This window comes from Gallinula chloropus (genome assembly GCF_964237585.1).
Source record: "Gallinula chloropus genome assembly, chromosome: 2".
NCBI lineage: Eukaryota > Metazoa > Chordata > Aves > Gruiformes > Rallidae > Gallinula > Gallinula chloropus.
The window spans coordinates 73,311,107-73,323,153 of NC_140086.1; positions in this window are offsets into that span (position 1 = coordinate 73,311,107).

The following is a 12,047-nucleotide window of genomic DNA, read 5'->3' on the forward strand; positions in this document are numbered from 1 at the left end:
ATCTCACCAAGCCAAATGGTGCATTAAGAAATGGATACCTGACCAACAATTTCCATGCCTACTCTGGTGACATCCAGCTGCCCAGCCATGACACTTGTGCTGCATCACAAACCAGGGAGTGGACTTGCGTCAGTGACAGAAACCTTAACTGTCCATCCCAATCTAATTATTACAGAAAAAGTCAATTCAGAAAAAGTTTAATTTACTATAATAACAATAATAATAAAACCAACAATAATAATAGTACAATATACAATAAAATACTGGCATGATATAATAAATAATACTGTTAAAAATGAAATATGCATAATTAGCTTCTACCCATCTGTATACTAAGCTTGTTGGCTTAATTCTGTTGTTGACAGTGACATCATGGTGGGCTGTCAGCACTTGGAGGCCGACATTGGAAGGAATGTCGTATTCGTGCTGAAGATTTCTTCCCCACTCTGAGATCCATTTGGGTTCTTTCTATGTTTGCTAAGATGCTTTATACTCCCTCCTCATTGACTTGCAGCTCGGTGTTACATCTGAAGTGACTATATGGAGTGCCATTCACCCATGTCAGGTTCCATCACTATTAATTTGTTCTCTTTGCTACCACAAAACAGATTCCATTACTATTATTTTGCTCTCTTTGCTACCACCCAAGTGAGTTTTTTCCAGATCAGCATTTCCTTAAGATGATCATTTTTTCCAGTTTTGTGGTCCCCAGTGCCAAGCCATATGTGCACTCCCCCTTCACAGCATCCTCTGCACCCACTTCAAGGGTTCAGTCATTATATCAGGTCTGTATGTCTCAGACTGCATCACTACATCACAAAACATGGTACCATATGAAGATAAGTGATAGTAAATCAAATTAGCCATAGGCCCTTGGCCAATTAGAAAATTGCTGTTACAGTGAAAGCTGCAGGCAATCCAGGCAGAACAGACTTGGCAACCTTCAGTCTCAATGCCTTGAAAACTCGGTGTGAACCTCATGGCCTGTTACTAGCACTGGGTACACCTGATTGCAGGGCAACATGTGAGAGCAGGGCAGACTGATGTCGACCATGTCAAATACCACTAAAGTGGAGTGATGGCCATGGCTGCCTCATAGAAAGACTTGTTAGAGGTGCAGTGATAAGTGGTATGTGTTATTTGAAATAGGAGTGAAATAACAGCATATTTTTTGGGGGTGGGACAGAACACGGAAGAAGTTTGTTTAAATGAAGGTGTACAGAGATACTGTTTCAATAAGCTTTATGGATACCTTTTCAATGAGCCTTATGGTGTAACATATTTCACTTACAATATCCAACAGTGCTACTTCAATATATATGGGGTTTTTTTAACTTTCTGAGGTTTCACCCAAGCAGACAATTCTTCTAAGACAGCAGTGAGATGTAACCTTGAAAAAATATTTTTCTGGAGTCAAAACACCATGCTACAGTTCAAGATCACTGCTGTTTCCAAGCAAATCGATCCACTAAGCTCAGACCACAAGCCACAGTGAGCAGAGAGAGTACTGTGGGGTTGCCATTCCATTAGTAGTCCAGTGAGGAAATGTTGAATAGCCTAAGTAGTGGAAAAGTCTCTTAGCAATGAAATGGAGCTCCAAGGAAAAAAAAGAGTGTAGATTTACTGTCTGAAAGTGGCATCTGGAAGTAAGTGTCCCTCCTGTGTTGTTTCTCAGGTTTTCAGACGTGCCTTCCCTGAAGGACTTTTCTCATGCCACACATCACAGTCTTGAGGAGCTGTCATGGAAGAGAAATGCAAAAAAGGCTTTCTCCCACATCTTATTCTGACACTATTAACCCAATCACAAAACTAGAATAAATATCTACTTGAGAAATAAATATCAGGTTAACTGTAGGTTAGACTTTTCTAATAGGCAGTGTAAAGAGAAACATAGAAAAGTACCATCTTTCTCCACATGCCTGCAAGGAGATACCAAAGAACTTGGTAGCACTGAGAAGGGCATATCTTTCCTCCATTTGCCTGGAAAAAGGCAAATAGATTGTTTTGCACTTCTGGGTGGTGCAGGGCCAACATGTTCTTTCTCATCTTGCACCTGCATGCCCAGACTGTTACTTTTGACAGCCAGGTAGGGAGATAGGAGTTGAGCTTTATCTCTTTTCCATCTCTTACATTACTTCACTCTTTTGCTCACTGGAATATCACACTTTTTTTAAGTGTCAGCCTTCATTCTGCTGACCAAAGTAATGAGGAGAGATTTCACCCCAAATCAGTGAACATCCAAGGGCAAACAAGCCCTAGCTGCCACAAAACCATTTACTAGAAAGTAATACAAAGCAGCAGCTGGAAATAACTTTCCAGATAGAGAGATCATTTTTATCTACAGAATCTTAGAGTTTCTCAGAATGGGGTGTTTATCTTCAAATGAATAAAAGCTACATGAAGCTTCTAGTAGCATTGTACAGTAAACCCGTAAGCAGTTATTTTTCTCCAAAAGCATTTAGTTTATGACTTCCAGCTGCTTATTTCTCCACAGCAATAATAATGTGCCAGACTTTTATTTATGGCTCAGCATGCAGCTTTTAGCAGTTGATAAAGAGCTATTAATAATATTTAAGAATAGACAACCATGTAATATAAACATTAGATTGTGCCAGAGAAAAGGTGGAAACACCACACAAGAAAAAGAGTAGTTTTGTGATAAATGCCTCAGAAAGATTGCCCAAGATCAAAAAGTGAGCCCAGTTCTGATTTTACGACACTGAGACTCAGAATTAAGGACACTAGAATTATATCACTATCAGCTTCACATAAGATCCAGAAAACAAGTACACATGTAACATCTTAGCTATTAGCAGTGTTGCAAACCTAAAGAGAAATCAAGACAAACTCATAATACTCTACCTTCAAAATATTATTTTGCCATACCTGGGAGGTTTTATAACCTAAACCTTATATGTATCAAACTCTAACATTCAAACAATAATTTCTTTAAAGTACTTCAATCAAAATTGTTGGACATTCTGTAAAAGATGCAGGTAAAATAAATTTGATCACCTATTTAAATTCTAAACATCAGATCCAGAGAAACCAAATTTTGCTGATTTGATTAAATAAAATATTTTGGTTTATGTGCACATGCATCTATATCCCTCTGTATAGATCATATTACTGATTTTATACTTTTGCCATTTGTAGAGATGAAATGTCACACCTGGTTAAAAATGAGAACTGTGTGAAAGTTAAAACACATTAAATAAGTATCCGATGTCTCTTCCTGACATGACGAACAGAATTTTGAGTTTGAATTCTTAGCAGTTTGAAAAACAGACATTCAAGAGGGTGTCTGTGAATCAAACCAAACCAAACAAACAAGAAAACAAAAAGAATACTTTTAAACTGTAAAATAATATATGAAGTACTTCGAGATAAACTGAAAGAGAAAAAAATGGCCATATGCAAGAAAGCTTTTGAATTTGAAAGCACTTCTCTAAACCATTGGGTGTAAAAGCAAGCAGATTCGGTAAGTTTCTGATGTCTTTCTGTAGCTTCACAGGGATTCAGATTTCCTCAGTTCTCTTTAAGCATTAACCCCTTTCTCTTAACCCACCCTTGCAGTATGACATGTTGGATCTGCTGAGATCTAAATCACCACTGAGAATTTCGTTGCCATGATAATTTCTCTCTACGAGAATTAACTCATTATGAAAGGTCAACAGGCAAATATGCATTTTGAATACAGAAAACCACATATTGTAAAGAATTACATATAGAAGAATGTGACTGGGGAGCTCTGGAGCAGGATTTCTGTTGAAAGTTGAATAAATACAAGGAAAAAAAACAAACAAGAAACAAGTGGTCAAGTAGGAGTTAAGGAAATCAAAAAATCTCTCCTTTTACTTTCCCACTCCTCTGTTGGAGTAAAGTCTTCCATGTGAAAACCAACAGGAGAGAGTTGGGATATGAAGAGGAGTCATTCTCCAAGCTAAGCGCTAAGAAGCTACCTGTGTGGAGGAAGCAAAATCACATGCATGCTAGTGATGTCAGGTATGAATGACAGGGCCATCTGAGCGCAACGACTGGCCTGCATTACAGCCTTTCTCCCAGAAAAGTGTGGCCTCCTGAAAACTTCCAACTTGAGCCAGGGTGATATTTTTTCTTTTAATTTAATTAGAAGTTTTTCTCCTACCATGAAACATAAGCAAGGAATAGGAAAAAAACAAACAAACCCCAAAACCAAAACCAAACACCCAAACAAAAACCCAGCAAAAATCCCCACAACATAGAAATATAAACACAAACATGCAATGATCATAGATATAATGAGGGGTAAAGCACACATAAACCCAACCCTGGAGCTGTTACTTTAAAGAAAAAAAGCTATTTCAGGTTGAGCAGATACTCACACATACTGCTTAATCTGCACTGGGTGGTAGAAGGGGGTGGTACAGTGGGAAGTACCTGTGCAGCGGGTAGTATATCCTCAGAGAACCAAGGATCAAGAATTTACAAAAAATTACAAAAAACCTAAAAGAACCTAGGATGTGTGAACTGCCTTCTTCAGTGCTGCATATCTATGTCACCAACAGCAAAAGACATACTGCAAAGACTGGATCTCTCCTTTGGCAGATAATCTGCCTGAATAGTAGATGGACTCTGGAGACAGCTCTGGTGAAGCGACGTTAATCGGTGGAGGTGATTAGGATTGCCACAGCAAATTTACAGCTGTGATGGGAAAAGATAAAGGTCTACTTTTTTGCCTGAAAGCATGTCAAATGCTGTTTACTGCTTAGCTCAATAATCCATCAAGTGATCCCTGTGGTATTTGCTAAATCTTCATTAAGTTTAACATGCAGAATAGTTATGGAGCTTGTAAACAGTCATGTTAATTCACTGGCAGCACTGTTTCCTTTGTAGAATCCTGCAAGAAGCATCAGTGCTGCACCTGTGAGGAGAGAGAGAGATGCCAAAAGGTCAGGGACTGAAAAGGTTCCTGATGCTCAAGAAAAGAAATCAATTATTTTCTCCAAACATTTGAACAATGCAGGAAAAAAACAGCTGGGGGAAAAAAATTTTGCTTCTGCCAGTTTACTTTTGATACTATCGCCTTCATAGGGTTTTCTTATCTGGCTTAACAAGTTACTTCAGGGATCTGAATCCAAAACTGCGTGACAGAAATCAGCCGGGTATTAATATTCAAAGGAAGCATTATATTCTCATGGGAAAATTGAGAGTATTCACAGATGACCATGAAAGGAGTGAATTTCATTACTTTTCTCAGCCACCATGATTTCGTTTCAGCTAAAAAATTATGAAGCATGCACTGCTATTGTTCCTGCCTTTCAGAATCAACTGCATGGAAATTGTCAGACAATATGAGGATTTCAGAAAAATAAAAGGAGTGTTTCTTTTTGAAAGAAGCACAATTGTAAATGCTTCATGGAACAATAATTGTGCTATTACGGGTAAATATACCACCCAATCAGAACCACACACTTCTAAGACAACACAAAAGGCAGTCATTTAAAAACTGCAAAAGAGCAAGGATATTGAGTAGCCAGAAGCAAAATTTCCCCTGTAAGCTAGGACTGTGATAGCAATTAGATTTTAAGCAGGATTAAGCCCATTGTCAGAACTTCAAACAGTCAGAGGGGAAAAGTTCAGACTTTCACTAGATTGTAGCAATGCCAGCAAGTACAAAAGTCATGAGAAAGACACTAAAGCAAAGCTAGCTTAAATAAAATGTGTTTCTAAATGACCACAGGATTCTATCTAAAGTTATGCTTACAATAGGAGGATTTCAGGAAATACAGGTTTGTGACATTAGTCATGTGTTTGAACTAGTTACAAGATTAGGAAAAAAAAGATAGCCATGATATTCATTTTATTTCTAGAAACTTTTCTGTAGCAGTTATAGTGAACACAAACAATGTCCTTAAACAAGATCTCACATCTACCAATTATGCCTTTTACATACATAATCAGTTAATACACAGTGTTGTGTACAGCAAACCACAGACACTTTTAACATGGTGAAAATTCTTCCTGTGATCTGTACATAAGTGAGGTTTTATCTCTGAAGTTCTTATTTTATTTTTAGACAAAACATATTTCTCCCCAGACACAGACTTCACCAGACAAAGAATATTGGTTTATTTCATATAAGTTACAAATACATACGTGATTTCGCATATTTAATCATTATAAGGTCTGGAGTAGGACTTTCTTCTACTATCTGCTCATCATATCAAGGTGGCAGCTGAGAAATAAATGACAGTGTAAAGAAGGTGGGTTTCACTTTCCATTATTTAATACAATCTTGGCCTCCTTGTACTATAAAAATTATTTCTATTTTCCTTATAATCATTAAGAATGCAGTATTAGGATATTAGCTGTATTAGGATATAACTAAAAACATGATTCAATGAAGAGTAGGTGCCTTCCTTGATCCTGTAGAAAGTATAGTCATCTCCCATGTCATTTACTGGTGATCAGAACTCCTTAGCAAAAAAAGTTGTGAGTCTTAAAGTACTTTTGTGTTTCATTTCATTTCAGGTCAGGTCAGTTCATGAAGTTTAGTTCATGAAGTTCATTTCAGTTCATGAAGTTCAACAAGATAAAAATGTAAGGTCTTGCACCTGTGAAAACAAAATCTATGAGTGCAGCACATACTGGGATCCACATGACTGAGACCAGCTCTGTGGAAAGGAGCCTGAGGATCACGGTGGACAACAAGCTCAAAATGAATGGTGTGCTGCAGCGACAACAGAATGCTGGGTTGCATCAACAAGGGAATCACCAGCAGAGATAAAGAAGTCATTATTCCACTCAGTGCTTGTCAGGCCATACCCAAAGTACTGTGTTCAGTTTTGGTACTCACTATACAAAAAAAGATGTGGACAGGCTGGAGAGGATCCAGAACAAGGCTACCAGGACACTCAAGAGACTGTGTCCTGGTTTCACCTAGGATAGAGTTAATTTTTTTTCTAGCAGCTGTTCTAGTGTGTTTGAGAGGTAGGTTAAGAGATGTTTTAGTTGTTGCCAAGCAGTCAAGGACTTTTCAGTTGTTCATATTTCCCTGCTAACTAGAAGGTGGGGCCACCCAGGAAGCTGGGAGGGGACACAGCCAGGACCCCAGACTGGCCAAAGGGTGTCTTCTATGACAATTATGTCATGCTCTGCATAAAGGGGGGATGGTGGGGTGAGGAGCACAGGGCTTCAGGATGCAAAGTTTTGAGGACAGTCCAGTTTTGGGATGTCTCTGAGCTGTATGGTCTGAGCTGTGCGGTTCGTTTAGAAACTGCATTTGTGTGTCACCAGTTTTGTGTATTTTGCTATGAAGTCCTGTTATTGTTATTTCTCTTTCTCTCTGCTTTCCTAGTGAATCATCCTTATCTCAACCCAGGAAGTTTGTGGTTTTGGTTTTCTTTTCCCTCCCCTTCCCCCTGCTACTGCCAATTCCCACCCCTCACACACACCCTCTTAGAGAGAGTGACTGAGTAGTGTTTAGCTACTGCCTGGGGCAAAATCATGAGAGTCCTTTTTGACACCCAACGTGGGACTTGAAACCATGACCCTGACATTAAGAGTCTCGTACTCTACCAACCAAGCAAAACCACAACAGCCTGCCATATGAGGAAAGGCTGAGAGAATTGGCTTTGTTCAGCCCAATAAAAAAATAAGGCTTAAAGGACACCACTTCTCTATGTTCCAGTACTTAGAGGGTGGCTATAAATAAGATGGAGACTCCTTTTTAAAAATCACATGGAAAAGATGAGGGATAACTGGTGCAAGCTACAAATAAGGACATTCTGATTGGACACAAGAGGAATCTTTTTCACAATGAGAACAATCAACTATAGGAATAATCTCCTCGTGGAAATGGTGGATTCCCTGACATGGGACACTTTTACAATTTGGCTGGACAGTGTGCTGGGACATCTTGTGTAGATCATGCATTTATCTAGAAGAGATTTTTGTCTATATGGAGCTTTTGCCAAGAAAGGTTGGATCACATGATCCCTGAGGTCCCTTCCAGCCTGGTATTCTATGATTCTATAATTTAGTTTAATTTCTCTGTAACCTTCCATTTCTCTGTAACCAGGAAGCTGGCTTGTGTTTTGCCTTTTGTTCTGCTGGGACACGCCCCTACTGTCTTCGTCTTTGCCCCCAAGAAGTAGGGCACCATGTGCATTCCTTTGCTTATTTCACACAGCCAGAGAGCAGAGGTGAAATCAGACCCAGTGACTAACTCGCAGTTTAGGGAGAACTGAACTTGTCTTCTGACTGTACAGAAAACAGCATGCTAGCTGAGATTTCATAAAGTGAAAGCTAAAACCTTGTGGGTTACAAGCTCTTTCATTTTTGCTAGTGTCATTACAAATAAAGCTCTAAGTTTGTATCATTAAAAATTCTGTAGCCCTTGTTACGTAGCCCTTGTTATTGACCATGCTGAGCACAACAAAGATGTGAAATCTATCATCATATCAGAACATCTCAGCTAAATGTAAAATTTCCTAATATTTACTTACCAGAGTAGTATTTCCAGATTGGAATTAAAATAGAAAGAGGGGATGAAAGGGAAGATTAGAACTGGAATAAATTAAAGTTGCTAGATAATTTCAAGGCACTTGCTGTGAAATCTGGTCCCACTGAGCAAGACAGTGTGGTGGGTTCAGCACTCAGCCGTTCGGGATTGCTGTAAGACACACTGACACGTACGTGGGGGATGACAGCCTGTCATGCTGATAGTGCTAATGACTGCCTCCAAGAGAGGCTTTACTTATAAGCAATCTTAGACATCATTAAATCCAATGGGTGGGCCAACTACTTTTCAGGGCCAAATGGAAGGAGTAATTAAGCCTACAGAGAAGCACATATGAAATGTCAGCAGCTGTATAGAAAAGGGATAAAAGTAAGCTTGCTTTCCTGCTAAAACAGTGTCTATCTAGTGCCAGCTCCCTCTGGAGAAGGTATATGCAATGCATTGAAGGATGAGAACATGGAATGTCATTACAGGGAATGATACCACAAAACCTGCTGAGAAGGCCACATTTTCAGAAACATTTTAAGCCAAAAGGAAGAAAACATGATGGAAATGAATAGGCGGTGAGCTCCAGGAGCAGGTGACAATGCAATATTCCAGGGGTAGCCTAAAGAAGACAGACAGTCTAAGCTTTCAAGGAACCCCCAAACTTCAATGAACCCCCAAACTTCAAGGAATACAAACTGACACAGACCCCTGTATCTGTTATTCCAGTTCTGAAGGAGAAGAGAAACTGCTGGTTCTGTGAGGCTGAGGTCTTATTAGAAAGAGTATACTTCAACCCAGTCTGGGGCTAAAAGTGAAGTAAAAAGTGGTAGATTTAGGGTTAATTCTGTGTCCAATGTCATTAAAATTGCTGCTATAGAATTCCACTGTCTTCAAAAATAATTCAGTACTAGATCTTAGACATCTACACCTCAGTTACAGTTTCCACTGCATCTGCCTTTACCTTCTAATGAATCACACACTGACTCAGTACGTGCAGCCTTGGCATTGTATGATCAATGTCAACCCTATCCATTTAGCTGGATTTAATCATGCCACTGAAGGTGGAATGGGGTCTCCTGTGTGAAAATGGTGCTTGCCCATTGATGTGAAAATGTCAACCACAGGCATGCCTAGCCTTATTTTGAGGTTAGAAACAGCAAAAATATAAGAGAAAAAGTGGAAAAAGAGTGTTATATTTCATGAGTTTGGATTATTTTATTGTTATTTTATGCTGCTAGCTGTAGAGAGGGAACATAAGGAACTGGGAATGAGGTGTATCTCTATTGTTGTATAAGGATAAGTAGAGGAACATTGATAGGGCATGCACAGTTGCTTAAGTCAGGTATCTTAGCCAGAACACAGGGTGTCATCACAGGTGGAAAAGTAAGCAAAGGCTGGAAGAGAGCTTGCAAGCTCATTCCTTTACTCCTCCTATTCCTGCTTCCTGGTTTATGCCTTGCCCATAAGGTTAAAACCAATTTTCCTTAGATTCACTTGTGAGCTCATATCACCAGGGACTGTGTGAGCACAGAGAGATGGTGATATCAACTTCCTCCAGACCAGGCTAATGACTCTCAATGTGCCAGTCAGTGCTACCACCCATCTGAGCTGATAGTAACCTTCTCAGACACATCTGAACTGTCAATTGAGAGGACATGCATTGTACCAGTTGCAATGTTAGCCACCTGAGTGGGATGCATTGAGTTACAGCTATGGTGTTCTGCTAGCTGTCTGGCCCTTCAAATAACAACCAGTCTTCCTGTAACCATGTTCCCTATCAGAAAAATTGTATGCTCAGTTATATCGCCATGTTCCCAAGGAGGATGGGGAGCTGTGTGTGACATCACAAGAGATACTGAGAACATCATCATTCATACAGATAACTAGAATTCAGATTGTTCCTCCATTAATTCTGTACCATCTAGCTATACTTACAGCCTGCAGTCTGACCTGTATTTTTTCCTGTAGTCCATTTGCATAACTTCCAACTGTTATATTTGCTGACACTTTGGTCCTAACTAGAGACTTTTGGCAAGGCATAAGCAAGCATACTTGAATTCAAAGACTGCTTCTCAACATCTCTGGCTTCTTAATACCTACCTATTATTCAGCTGATGTTAAAGACTTTTGCTAACTTGTGGTGGGATGCCCACCAAAGCTGCTCTATCACTGCCCTCCTCAGATGGGCAGGGGGGAGAAAATATAATGAAAGGCTCATGGGTCAAGATAAGGACAGAAAAGGTTCATTCATCAGTTACTGTCACAGGCAAAACAGTCTTGATTTGGGGAAATTAGTTTAATTTATTGCCAATCAAATCAGAGAAGCATAATGAGAAATAAAAACTTAATCTTAACACATTTAGCCCAGCCCTCCTTTCCTCCCAGGTTCAGCTTTACTCATGAATTCTATACCTACTCCCCTGCAGAAGCACAGGGCGGGGGGAAGGGGAATGCTTTTCTCCATGGGCTGCATGGAAATCTTTCCTCCCACACTTGGAACACCTCCTCCCCCTCCTTCTTCTTTTACAGAATTTCACTCACATATTCTTACTGGTATCTCTGGTTGCAGTTGAATAGGGTTTTTTCAATGTTCTTAGTTCGGTTAACCCAGAGGTGCCACCACCATCACTGATGGGCTCAGCCTTGGCCAATGGTGGGTCCATCTAGGAGACAGCTAGCATTAGCTCTCTTGGGTATGGGGGAAGCTTCTTGATGCTTCTTACTGAAGACACTCCTGTAGCTCATCCCCTACAAAAACATTGCCATGCAAAACAATACCTAATCATAAAAATATAAACAGGATTTGCTATACATTAAAACTAGAAAATTATGTTTCTGGATCAGGAGAGACTGGTGGAATGAGTTCACAAACTTGGACATAAAAAGGTTTCTCAATATGCTTAAAGGTTATGAAAATTCCCTTTAAAATCACTGTACTCAGATGTGTCAAAATAAATAATTCCTCTCCAGAAAAAAACCTTTAAAAATACCTATAAAAGGTATCATCAAAACAGATTAAAAATCTGATATTTATAACTGTAAATGCACATGAAAATATATTTAATTCCAAAAGTAAAGGTTATGGTCTCAGACTGGTGACAGATTCTATGCTTAAAGAACAAGTAATTTCCTCTATAATAAACAAGTTATCTTGGGGAAATATCACAAATAGTGCAGGAGCAAGAAACTCTAGAATGTTTTTATCAGTCCTCAAAACACAATTCTAAAATCAATCTATGATGAAACTGAATCAGTTCCATGACTGTGGCCCACATCTAGCAGGAAAAAAAACAAACTCCACTTCTGTACAAGAAATTCATAACTCAAATACTGGCATGCTGTCCTTTTCAGTAAAAAAATATACTTAATTTTGCACCTAATTTGTGCTATTAACACTCTCATTTTCGTAACCAATAGCTGAATACATTTGAAAGAGTGTGACATCAGAAATGCCAACATGCCAAGCTAATACTGCAACTTATAGTAGAAGACATTCTCTCATACTCTTGTGCAATAACCATAATCCAAAGTGAATCTGATACAAAAGACACAGCAG